The sequence below is a fragment of the Hemitrygon akajei genome, chromosome 6 (genome assembly GCF_048418815.1).
Source record: "Hemitrygon akajei chromosome 6, sHemAka1.3, whole genome shotgun sequence".
Lineage (NCBI taxonomy): Eukaryota > Metazoa > Chordata > Chondrichthyes > Myliobatiformes > Dasyatidae > Hemitrygon > Hemitrygon akajei.
Genome location: NC_133129.1, coordinates 43613252 through 43625131, shown reverse-complemented (window position 1 = coordinate 43625131; position 11880 = coordinate 43613252).

The following is an 11880-nucleotide window of genomic DNA, read 5'->3' as shown; positions in this document are numbered from 1 at the left end:
CGATGGAGTCATTATTTTTCAAATAATTTGACATCTATTCAAGCCCCACTTCGGTTATTTTAAATTGATCGCAAACTCATCTGGCGTTTGCAAGCAGAACCACATAATTTCTGAAGTTCGAAGTAAGTCAAATAAAAACTAGGTAATGAGAAAATGAAAACTTTATCCACAATACATGTAGACTGCCTCTTCTCATTTGCCTTCTGGCACAACCACAGATTTCTCCTGAACAACGAAGAATTATCTCCTTCCCCTTACCACATCCTGCCCAACCCCTGGTGGCTAGTCTTGTAAAGCAAACAAAATTACTTATAATTGTTTCTGAGGTTGTAAGTACTAAATAAATATTAGCTTTCCTTCTATGTTTTCCTCCTACCTTTAGTTTTCTTTTGCTTTCAGTAGATATAATTTCTTTTTAATCATAATTTCTCAGCACCTGACCCTACTGCTCATTGCTAAATAGTTGGTTCAACGTCCAGACATTTGGGGTTCAGTTTCAATCCCTGGACAAGCCGAAGATGTGACTCCGATCTCCAGATCTCGAAGTTCAGACTCGCCAACTCCCCAGCCCTTGTCTTCTGCCTGCATGGACATCTGATCCCGAGACCCACTGACATGAGGCAGCCTACAGATGTCTTTCATCACTGGTATTTGAGCGAAGAGTGGAGGCCTAAACCCCAGATATCGTTCATCACCATCCACTCGAAACAGAGCTAACGCTTCAGGTTGATGGAGTTTCTTCACAGTTAAAGGGGGAAAAATCAAGTGTGCTTCAAACTATGGAAAGGGGAGGGGATGGAGAAAACAGAAGGAGATAAATGGGGACTTGTTTGTCCTCTGTTCAAGGAAAATGTGAAGGACGCTTAGGCCATCTACGTCTAATGATGGAGGAAACCACAACCGCAACCTAATGGAAGTACCTGCTGCATTACTCCATCTCATGTGCTTTACAGCATCACGGAGTCAAGATGGAAAACTGAACAGGGCAGTGATTCTAGAGCTTTCTACAGTAACTGTGAATCAAAAGGAGCATCTGAGGGAAGAGAAACAGTGTCAGGGCAAAGATCCTTTGTCAAAATGAAAGAAACCAAGTTAATTTTAAATTGTAGAGCAAGTGGGAGAAGTGTGGGTGGGACAAGTATCTCTAACAGAGTGGAGCTGGAATTGCTCGGGGTTAATTCAGTAGCTACTGTCTGGTTAATAGATCAACAACGACAGATGGAGAGTGAGAAAGCATACTGAGGCACATATGGCTCGAGTTGTTGAGGAAATCTGAAACTGAATGAAGAATGTTGGAAATACCCTGAAAATGGCAATGACTGACTGCAGATGGAGAAAAAGATATGAGTTAATTTTATAAATGGATAACATTATAGCAGAGCTGGCCACTTCTAACAAAAACTGAAAAAATAAGTTATCTGAAATATTTAGATTCAATATTGAGTCATAAGGCTGCTCAGTGCCCAATCAGGAGATACTTTTCCTTGAGTTTACATGGGTCTTCAATGGAGCGATGTCAGAGGCCAGGGTTGGGGAGGTCAGAATGAGAAAATGCAGTGACAGGCAGCTGGAAGCTCAAGGTTAGCCTTGTGCTTAGCCCACTCCATCAGGGAGGAGGTTGCACAACATCCACACCGAGACCACCAGACTCAAAAACAGATACTTCCCCCAAGCAGTAAGGCTGATCGACACTTACCACCCCTAACCCACTCCTCCACACCCTCAACCACCACTACTTTACTATTTTCTGTTAGTCACCTCATGTACAGACACTCCCGTGCCTAGTTTCACTTTATGGACATGCAATCAATCTTTGTATATAAGCTATTTTATGTATTTATATTTATTGTGCTATTTTATTATTATTATTATTATTATTATTACGTTCTTTATCATATTGTGTTTCTTTTGTGTCACCTCAGATGCAAAATAACAATTATTTCATTCTCCTTTAAACTTACGTACTGGAAATGACATTAAACTATCTTGAATCGAGACTGCCATGCAAAATCGCCGACGTGCTTTCGGTCTTTCCAGTATATTGGAGAGCACGTTGTATGGATCTCATACAGTATATTGGAGAGCACGTTGTACGGATCTCATACAGTATATTGGAGAGCACATTGTACGGATCTCATACAGTATATTGGAGAGCACATTGTACGGATCTCATACAGTATATTGGAGAGAACGTTGTATGGATCTCATACAGTATATTGGAGAGCACGTTGTATGGATCTCATACAGTATATTGGAGAGCACGTTGTACGGATCTCATACAGTATATTGGAGAGCACGTTGTACGGACCTTATACAGTATATTGGAGAGCACGTTGTATGGATCTCATACAGTATATTGGAGAGCACATTGTATGGATCTCATACAGTATATTGGAGAGCACGTTGTATGGATCTCATACAGTATATTGGAGAGCACGTTGTATGGATCTCATACAGTATATTGGAGAGCACGTTGTACGGATCTCATACAGTATATTGGAGAGCACGTTGTACGGATCTCATACAGTATATTGGAGAGCACGTTGTACGGATCTCATACAGTATATTGGAGAGCACGTTGTACGGATCTCATACAGTATATTGCAGAGCACGTTGTATGAATCTCATACAGTATATTGGAGAGCACGTTGAACGGATCTCATACAGTAATTGAGATTGGAAGAAGTGCCGGTCCACTTGGAAGGCCTGAATGCATCATGTGATGCATCAGCGATGGGAAGAGAATGGATAAAAGGACAGCTGTTGCATCTTTTGCGATTGCTTGGGAAAGTGCTGTGGGAAGGAAAATGAATACTAGAGATGGAAAACTGGACCAGAAACCTATAAAGAGAATGGTCCCTTTGGCAAGCTAAAATTGGAGGAGAGGAGATGGTGTAGTTGAAGAGAGCAGACATTTTACATTCGGTTCCCTTATCTATGTCATTAAAGTAAATAGTAAACAACAGAGGGCTAAGAGTTGATTGCTGGAGTACTCCACAAGTTACAGCCTCAAAAAGGGTGTTTTATATCAATTCTTTGTTCTCTACGTGACAGTCAGATTTTGATGCTGTCAGGAAATGAAGAGGAGGCCTAACCCAAAAGCTAAGCAATCACATTAATAATAAACCACTAAATAGCAAATCGTGAGGGGCCACGAAACGAGAGAGAACAGCAGGCAACAAGGTCAGGCAGAGTGGAAGCTAAGAGCAGCTGGTTTGACGATTGAACAAGGACTGTGGATGATAACTGGGGTTCAATAGGCTGCAGGTGGTGAATCCTACTGGCTGGGAGGTGGCAGTGGGAGCAGGCCTGACCGGACCTCCTTTGTGGCTGGACCCTAACGGCCCAGGATGATCTGGGTGGGTCTGATGGATCCAAGATGTAACTGAACGGCACACAGGACCCCTCCTCTGGGCCACACTCTCCCCAGTCAACCAGGTTCTGCACGCCTCATCCACGGTGACATCAATCCATCAACTGGTGAACCGTATACACTGGACTGCCCTTCACCGTCCTGGGTTCCAGAGCTGCAGGCTCAGGTGGGTTGAGGGGTCCATGGACAACAGTCTTGAGGCAGGACACATGGAAAGTAGCTGTCATCCTGAGGGGCAGTGGCAGCTGGAGACGGTAAGTGACTGGATTGTTGTGTTGGGTAATCTTGAAGGGACCAGTGAACTGGGACAAGAGCTTGCAGGAGTTGGTGCACAGGAGCAGATTTTGGGTGGACAGCCAGGCATGTTCCTCAGGCCAGAGTAGTCTAGCTGGGCACCAACGGCAGCTGGCCTGGCGACAGTATACATGGTTGGCAGCTAGGATGGCTCACCGTGCCCTCCTCGAAGCATTTCGTCAGTGGCAAACCAGGGCCCTGGCAGATGGAACCTCCATGGGGGTTGGTCACCATGAAGCAATTCAAAGGCAACGTTCCCTCTAAGGCGTGTGTGTACACACATCTTTTGCTACTAGCGCACAAAGGAATTTAAACTGCGCACTAAAGGTTGTCACCCTCTACCACGTTGACATATTAAGTATATTTCACGATCGTGCACAATCACGTTTCCTTTCCCAGTTTCTGATGCGGATGGTGTTGACAACATGGAGTTTGCAATGATTTGTCTGCAGATTTTAGAACCGGCTTACTTATACTGTTTTTATTGAAGGAATTATTCAGTGCACACATGCTGTTGTCACTGGACAAAAAATTGCACATCGCTAAATTTTTGCGCACTCTAGTCATTACAAATTAGAGGGAACATTGTTCAAAAGGTGATGTTCAAAGGAACATTGTTCAAACCTGTGGCAGAGGAAGTATGTAGATTGTGGGACAGCTCGACCAGGAGCAGATACTTCTTTCATGTGGAAAGGTTAGTGCCATCGGAGCTTCGCAGAAAATTATCCACTTGCTGATTGGCTCTTTCTGACTGATCACGGGGCAGAGGACACACTCACTGCGACGTGGAGGAGGGAGCAGAAGACGAATTGTGAACACCAGTCTGACACAATATCCTAAGGGAGGCAAACTACATGTTGGAGAACCAGGTACACTCTCTCAGTGGCTGATAGAAGCTAGGGGAGGGCAATGAAGTGGGCCTCCTTGAAGAGCCAGTCCACTGTCCACTACTGTCATGATCACATTGAAAGGTGGCAAACTGTGATGAAATCTGTGACTGTGTGGGACCATTGGCATTGAGGGACCAGTACGGGCCACAGGAGCTGAGAGCTGCTGACTGGAGGAATTGGACTGGGCACACTGAGGCCGGGCAGCAACGTCTGTCATCATGGAGGGCCACCAGAACCGGAGTCGCAGAAAATCCAGAGTCTGCCATGGGCCTGGATGGCCGGAGAGGGTGAGGATTGGGCCTACTGGAAGGTGACAGAGAGACACGCACACCTAGAGGGAACATTGAGCGGGACAGGAAATTGGGGCATCGGGTAGGAGATTCATGGAAGAGTTCAAGTTCAGGAATCCTGGGCTCAGAGGCAGGAGGTTGACTGGTGTAGAGTTGCTGCACTCAGACTGGGGGTTGGATGTGGGTAGTGGACAGATGATGCTGATCAGAGGCAACTCTTTGTGCGCAGCATTGACAGGAATCATCAAATATCCTTCTTGAGGACTACTATAGCTGAAATCCACAATCACACTCATGGGTACTTCAGTAAGCAATATTGTTTTAAGATGCTTAAAAAATCTGTCAAGACTTAAATCTAGCGATATCAGCAAATCCTGGATGGCAGACTTGGGTCCCGAGTGCAGTTCTCCTTTAAGAAAATGGAAGCGTGGAAGGCAAGTCAGTCTACAGGTACAATTGAAACGCAAAGGCTTTAGACTCCTTCTACTGACCATCCTGCTGGCGAATGTACAGTCTATGGAAAATAAGAGGAACATCAGGGTACACTACTATGTGCTTTGGTTCACAGAAATGTGGCTCACCTCTGCCATTTTGGATGTAGCGCTCCAGCCTGATGGCTTCACCGTTCACCAAAAAGACAGGATAGCTGAGTCTTTTAAAGGTAGAGGAGGTGGAATTTTTTTAATGATTAACTCATCATAGTGAATAGATGGGCAGTTCTGTCTGAGTCCTGCTCCCCCAACTCAGAACATCTAGCAGTCATTCCTGCCTGTGGCCATCAAACTTCACACCTCCTCCCTCGGAGTGTCAGACACCCTGAGCCAATAGGCTGGTCCTGGACTTATTTCCACTTGGCATGATTAACTTATCATTATTTAATTATTTATGGTTTTATATTGCTATATTTCTTCACTATTCTTGGTTGGTGCGGCTGTAATGAAACCCAATTTCCCTCGGGATCAATAAAGTATGTCTGTCTGTCTGTCTGCCTGTCTGTCCATCAAATATCATCCATTTTATCCACCAGGGGAATTTTATGGCATCATCCAGGTAGTGGGGTACATTTGATCTCAAGCCAACATCAGGCAGGCACTAGAAGAGCTGACCACCAACATCAGCAACCACAAAACAGCACACCCAAATGCCTTCCTGACTATTTTGGGGAATTCACCCAGGCCAGCATAAAGAAATCCCTGCACGGCTACCACCAACATACTGTATCACCTGTGGATCCAGAGGAGCCACCACACTTGACCACTGTTGCATCACCATCAAGATTGCTTACTGTGACATCTCACAACCACATGGGTGTGCTTCTGCTCCCAGCGTATAGGCAGGGACTAAAGACCCACAGCACCGGTGATGAGGACCACGAAGGTATGATCAAGGGTGGTGGAGAAGTGCTTCCGCCGATCAGAGATATTTATCAGTGTATTCAGGGCATTATCAATGACCTCTCCCATCATTCCAACAATCTCTTTGATAACTAACCATCAGGCAGAGGTACTACAGTATTAGGACAAGAGCTGTTAGGATGGGAAACAGCTTCTTCCCGCAGGCTGCCATTGAATTCCTTGCTGCCAACCAGGTATCATCACACACGAATCGACAGTAGTGATATACTGTTTACTTTTTAACTTGTGTCGTAAATGCAACTTATTATTTGTTTATTCACTAGTGGTAATATTACTTTGTGTTGTGTGGGAGAGTTATATATACTGTGTTATGTACCTTGGTCCAGAGGAATGTCGTTTCACTTGGCATGTACATAACAATGAACTTGAACTTGACCTTAAAAACCTGGGTCCCTGTACCCCTCTCTGCAACTGGATCATTGACTTCTTCACCGGGAGATCACAGTCTGTGTGGATTGGAAACTACATCTCCTCCTTGCTGACAATCAAACTTGGCATACCTCAAGGATGTGTGCTTAGCCCACTGCTCTACTCTCTCTACACCAAAGACTGTGTGACGAGACATACTCAAACACCATATATAAATTTGCTGATGACACAACTATTGCAGGCAGAATTTCAGATGGTGACGAGGAGGCATACAGGAGTGAGAGGGATCAGCTGGTTGAGTGGTGTCACAGCAACATTCTTCACTCAATGCCAGTAAGACCAAGCAATTGATTGTGAATTTCAGGAAGGGGAAGTTAAGGGAACACACACCACTCCTCATCGAGGGATCAGCAGTGGATAAGGTGAGCAGTTTCCAGTTCCTGGGTGTCAACATCTCTGAAGATCTATCCTGGGTCGAACATATTGATGCAATTACAAAGAAGGCAAGGCAGTGGCCATATTTCAGAATTAGGAGTTTGATGAGACTTGGCATGTCTCCAAAGACTTTTGCAGATTTCTACAGATGTGCTATGAAGAGCTATCTACTGGTTACATCATTGTCAGGGGCCACTGAACAGGATCAGAAGAAGCTGCAAGTATTTGTAAACTCAGCCAGCTCCATCATGGGCACTAGCCTCCCCAGCACTGAGGTTACCTTCAAATGGTGATGCTTCAAGAAGATGCCATTCGTCATTAAGGACCCCCATCACCCAGGGCATGCCCTCTTCTCATTGCTACCATCAAGGAGGAGGTACAAGAGCCTGAAGGCATACACTTAATATTTCAGGAACTGCTTCTTCCCCTCTGCCTTCAGATTTCTGAATGGACAATGAACCCATGAACACTACCTACTATTTTCTTTTGCTCTCATTTTGAAATATATAAAATTGTAATTTATAGTTTTTATTATTATGTATTTCAACATATTGCTGCCATAAAACACAAAATTCACAACATTTACCAGTGATATTAAACCTGAATCTGATTCTGATGGTCAATGGTTTCCTGCTACTTCTGGATCATGTGCTCATATAACCATATAACAATTACAGCACGGAAACAGGCCATCTCGGCCCTTCTAGTCCGTGCCGAACGCTTACTCTCACCTAGTCCCACTGACCCACACTCAGCCCATAACCCTCCATTCCTTTCCTGTCCATATACCTATCCAATTTTACTTTAAATGACAATACCGAACCTGCCTCTACCGCTTCTACTGGAAGCTCGTTCCACACAGCTACCACTCTCTGAGTAAAGAAATTCCCCCTCGTGTTACCCTTAAACTTTTGCCCCCTCATCATGTCAGTGGATGACTTCCTTTAGCTGAGTATATTCTGCTGGGTCCATCAAAGCTTCAGGCATCCTGTCAGGATTTGTAAACGAGGCCTGACCCAAAAACAGAGCAGCAGAGATCATTCAGTGGTGAATGATAACTTTAATAATAGACCACAAAACAGGTCACGAGGGCTCACCAAACAAGAGAGAACAGAAACTAAGCACCACAGGCAACAAGGAGAGTGAAAGGTAGGAGCAACTGCTCGAGGCCAGCTGATTGGATGAATGAACAAGCACAGTGAATGAGAACTGGGGTTAATTAGGCTGCAGGTGATAAGCCTGGAAAAAGTGGCATGTGAGTCCTTATTAGCTGTGTAGAGACTGGGAGGTGTCTGCATGTGCAAGCTGGGAGGTGTTACGGGAGCAGGCCTGACAAATTCATGCTAACATATTTCCTCCACTACGTCAAACATAATTTACTTTTCATAAAACTATGTTGATAGGGTTTGATTGTATTCAGATTTCCAAAAAGATTAGTTATTTCCACTTCGATTGTTGACTCAAAGTTCAAAGTACATTTATTATCAAAGTATGTATCCTATATACAGTCTTGAGATTCACCTCCTTACAAAACAAAGAAACCCAATAAAACCCATTTAAGTAAGCCTGTCATGCACCCAATGCGCAGAAAATTACCAAATTGTGCAAACAAAAAAAGTAAATAAATAACATTCAGAACTAAGTTCATGAACTTCAACTTGCTGTAGTATTCGAGGACATTTTCAACCTCTCTCTGCTACGGTTAGAAGCTCCCATACGGCTTCAAAAAGACAAGAATTATACCAGTGCCTAAGAAGAGTAGAATGAGCTGTGTTAATGACTATCGCTATGTAGCACTCACATCGACAGTAATAATAGACAATAGACAATAGGTGCAGGAGTAGGCCATTCGGCCCTTCAAGCCAGCACTGCCATTCACTGTGATCATGGCTGATCATCCACAATCAGTACCCCGTTCCTGCCTTCTCCCCATATCCCTTGACTCCACTATCTTTAAGATCTCTATCTAACTTTTTCTTGAAAGCATCCAGAGAATTGGCCTCCACTACCTTCTGAAGTAGAGCATTCCATAGATCCACAACTCTCTGGGTGAAAAAGTTTTTCCTCAACTCCGCTCTAAATGGCCTACCCCTTATTCTTAAACTGTGCCCTCTGGTTCTGGACTCCCCCAACATCGGGAACATGTTTCCTGCCTCTAGTGTGTCCAATCCCTTAATGATCTTATATGATTCAATCAGATCCCCCTCAACCTTCTAAATTCCAGTATATACAAGCCCAGTCGCTCTAATCTTTCAACATATGATAGTCCCACCATCCCGGGAATTAACCTTGTGAACCTACGCTGCACTCCCTCAATAGCAAGAATGTCCTTCCTCAAATTTGGAGACCAAAACTGCACACAGTACTCCAAGTCTGGTCTCACAAGGGCCCCGTACAACTGCAGAAGGACATCTTTGCTCCTATACTCAACTCCCCTTGTTATGAAGGCCAACATGCCATTAGCTTCCTTCACTGCCTGCTGTACCTGCATGCTTACTTTCAATGACTGATGAACAAGGACACCTAGATCTTGTTGTACTTCCCCTTTTCCTAACTTGACACCATTCAGATAGTAATCTGCCTTCTTGTTCTTGCCACCAAATTGGATAACCTCACATTTATCCACATTAAAATGCATCTGCCATGCATCTGCCCACTCACCCAACCTGCCCAAGTCACCCTGCATTCTCATAACATCCTCCTCACATTTCACACTGCCACCCAGCTTTGTGTCATCTGCAAATTTGCTAATGTTACTTTTAATCCCTTCATCTAAATCATTAATGTATATTGGAAATAGCTGTGGTCCCAGCACCAAGCCTTGCGGTGCCCCACTCGTTACTGCCTGCCATTCTGAAATGGACCCGTTAATCCCTACTCTTTGTTTCCTGTCTGCCAACCAATTTTCTATCCATGTCAGTACCCTACCCCCAATACCATGTGCTCTAATTTTGCCCACTAATCTCCTATGTGGGACTTTATCAAAAGCATTCTGAAAGTCCAGGTACACTACATCTACTGACTCTCCCTTGTCCATTTTCATAGTTACATCCTCAAAAAATTCCAGAAGATTAGTCAAGCATGATTTCCCCTTTATAAATCCATGCTGACTCGGACCAATCCTATTACTGCTATCTAAATGTGTTGCTATTTCATCTTTTATAATTGACTCCAGTATCTTCTCCACCACTGATGTCAGTCTAAAGATGAAATGCTTTGAGAGGTTGGTCATGATTAGACTGAACTCCTGCCTCAGCAAGGACCTGGACCCATTGCAATTTGCCTATCACCACAATAGGTCAACGGCAGATGCAATCTCAATGGCTCTCCACATGGCCTTGGATCACCTAGACAACACAAACACCTATGTCAGGGTGTTGTTCATTGACTATAGCTCAGCATTTAATACCATCATTCCCACAATCATCACTGAGAAGTTGCAGAATCTGGGCCTTTGTACCTCCCTCTGCAATTGGATCCTCAGCTTCCTAACCGAAAAGCCACAATCTGTGCGGATTGGTGATAATAACTCCTCCTCACTGACAATCAACACCTCAGGGATGTGGGCTTAGCCCACTGCTCTACTCTCTATATACCCATGACTGTGTGGCTAGGCATAGCTCAAGTACCAACTATAAATTTTCTGATGATACAACCGTTGTTGGTAGAATCTCAGATGGAGACGAGAGGGCATACAGGAACGGGATATATCAACTAGTGGGTTAGTGTCGCAGCAACAACCTGGCACTCAACGTCAGTAAGACAAAAGAGCTGATTGTGGACTTCAGGAAGGGTAAGACAAAGGAACACATACCAATTCTCATAGAGGGATCAGAAGTGGAGAGAGTGAGCAGCTTCAAGTTCCTGGGTGTCAAGATCTCTGGGGATCTAACTTGGTACCAACATATTGATGCAGCTATAAAGAAGGCAAGACACTGGCTCTGTTTCATTAGGAGTTTGAAGGGAATTGGTTTGTCAACAAAAACACTTGAAAACTTCTATAGATGTACCGGGAAGAGCATTCTGACAGGCGACATCAATACCTGGTATGGGGTGGGGGTGGGGGGGGGGGGGGGCTGCTGCACAGGACCAAAAGAAACTACAGAAAGTTATAAAAATTAGTCAGCTCCCTCTTGGGTACTAGACTCCATAGTATCCAAGACATCGTTAGGGAGCGGTGCCTCAGAAAGGCAGTGTCCATTTTTAAGGATTCCCAGCACCCAGGACATGCCCTCTTTTCATTGTTACTGTCAGGTAGGAGGTACAGAACACACTCTATGATTCAGAAACAGCTTCTTCCCCTCTGCCACCCAATTCCTAAAACAGACATTGACCCCATGAACACTACCTCACTTTTAAAAAATATATATTACTTCTGTCTTTGCACTATTTTAATCTATTTAATATACATATATACTTGAATTGATTTACTTTTTTTTCTTTCTATATTATGTATTGCTTTATACTGTTGCTGCTAAGTTAACAAATTTCATGACACATACTGGTGATAATAAACCTGATTCTGATTCTGAAAGTGAGTCCTCAGCCTTAAAACCTGTCACAGCTAATTCATTAGATGCACGTCACAGTCTCAGTTCAGTGCAGAGACGAGTAAACCACACAGAACAGCGAGCTGAAAACACTGGGCCATCCATCCCGATCTTTTCAGTCTGGCCCGTCCCTTAAATCAGCCAGACAGCATGTTACTCCTTGCTGTCAGTGCCACTTCAATATGCTATCAGGCCCGGGACCTGCCACCACGATTTGGCCCACCTTTCCAATTTGGCCCAGTACTTAAATCGGTTAAACATCAG